This window comes from Melanerpes formicivorus, unplaced genomic scaffold (genome assembly GCF_026170545.1).
Source record: "Melanerpes formicivorus ecotype bairdi unplaced genomic scaffold, bMelFor1.0.p_v2 SCAF_1150, whole genome shotgun sequence".
Lineage (NCBI taxonomy): Eukaryota > Metazoa > Chordata > Aves > Piciformes > Picidae > Melanerpes > Melanerpes formicivorus.
This window is the reverse complement of record NW_027143502.1, coordinates 299-2,500: the sequence shown is the minus strand read 5'-3', so window position 1 is coordinate 2,500 and position 2,202 is coordinate 299.

Genomic DNA, 2,202 nt, shown 5'->3' with positions numbered 1-2,202 from the left:
AATTCGGGCTTAACTATCCCCACCCAAGGGTCGATTTGCAAGCCAAGATATTTCTCTGATTGACCCGGGTGGATCATGTTTAAAGGGGTACCGCTGATAAGCCATGGAGGACAGTCATTGATGGTGTAAGAGTCCTTAGTTGGTTGAATAAAGAAACCATGGCACTTTTCCCCCTGCGTTTTTAATCCAGTTAAATCACAAAATGCTTCTAGAATTTCAATATTTTTCTCCATTCCTGATTGGGACTTACTCAGCAGGACTAGGTCGTCTGCAAAAGCCAGAGCTGTTAATTTACCATTCCCGTGTTGGAACCCCTCCCCACATTCTTCTAATTTACATAACAGAGGGTCAATGCACAGGTTAAAGAGGAGTGGTGACATGGGATCGCCCTGTTTCACACCAGTTTTGATTCCTATTGATTCAGACTCTCCTTCTTTGGTTTTGATTCTGGTGTGAATGTTCTGATAGAAGTCCTTAATTAATGCTATTATGTGGTCATCCAGGCCCTTTTGCTTTAGCACGGCCAGGATGTGGGTGTGGCTCACTGAATCAAAGGCTTTGGCCAAATCGACAAAGACAACCCCCAAGGGTTTCTTTTGTTTCTTTGCATTCCTAATTAATAGCTGTAATAGTTTTAAGTTCTCAGCACAGCCAGAAGATTGAATGAAGCCTCTCTGCCTGGGGTTAATGGGACACGCCTTTGCCAACCTCGCAGTTAAGATTCTTGAATAGAGTCTCAGGATGATGGAACCAATAGTAATTGGCCGCCAGTTGTTAATATCATTTTGGCGTTCGGGCGCTGATGATTTAGGTATTAGGATTGTTCGGCATCCCCTTATTACATCTGGAATTTTGCCACTTAACAGCCAGAGATTAAATAGTTCTTTGATCTCCTCACAATTTGGATCCATTTTAAGCAGGGCCTTCAGGGTGATCCCATCAGGGCCTGGTGCCGATTTTTTATTCATGTCTTTGATATTCTTAAGGATCTCTTTCTCTGTAATCAATTCCTTAAAAGCCGAATTATCCGCCCGCCCCACAGACTGGAATGCTCCAAGTCCTTGAAATAAGTTCTGAGACTCCCACCTAGATCTGAAGGTGTTACTGACCTCTTCCAGGGGGATGGCACATTGCGCAGAGTCTTTTTCATCCAGAATCATATTAGCTAACTTCCCTCGATCTAAGCGGAAGAGGCGTTGGAATCGGAGAAATTCTCCACGCTTTCTGGCTCTTTTTCTCATCCACTCCTTTTGAGGTTTCTTCTGCTGAGGTTTACGTTGGCTCTTTTTTGGCACTTTCTGTTCAATTGATTTCTCAAACAAATACAAATATTGGTCCTGAGCTACCTCATTGAGTAATTTTAATGAGTCTGTTTTGCCTTCAATTATTTGTTTATATGTATTTTTAAGGATGGGCAGCTTCCCTGATGTTAGCTTTTCATTAATAGTCTTTTTATAGTGGGCTAGCAGCTCCCTTTCACCAGAAGATGGAATCACAGTCCTCTCCTCTTTTAACCTGTTCTTGCTCTCTTGTGTTTTCTCTCTTTCTGGCACCCCAGTTTCTCTTAATAGTCTTCTCTTTTCACTGATCTGTTTGGCTGTTTTAGTTGTTAATTTTTCAGCAATCAATTTGTTAATATTTTTCCTCCCTTCAAACTCTTGATTTAGTTTCTGTAATAATTCTGTTTCCTCTTGGGACCAGATTTTCTTGTGAGCACCTCTTTTAGAGGTCTCTTTGGGGCGAGATGCTTCAATTCTTTCTGCGTTTCTCAGGGCTGGGTGAGCTAATCTCTTATGTTGTCCCAAGCCAATTTTAGTTTTAAAACATTTTTTACATTCTTCACACATAAACCCTTCTACCTGGGTAGGCTCTTGGACCCCTTTGCATTTTGGGAGATGGCATGAGATACTATGATGCTTTTCATTTGTCTTCCCACAGCGGGAACATTGGAAATTGATCTTTCTTTTCCCATGGGCTCTCTTTAGATGGTCAATCAATCTCGTCATATTGCCTGCCCGAGTGGTACAGCATGGACATGTCGGGTTGTCCTCTGGCATCTTCACCAGGGGGGTCCCAGGACAGATGTCAGCTGTATTATCCAGCTCGGGCGATGCGGTTAGTATTGAGAGCTGACTCATAGAGCTCGGGGTTTCAGGACACTCCACCTCCTCGTTCCTGCTCCTCTCTGTGCTTTCATCTCGG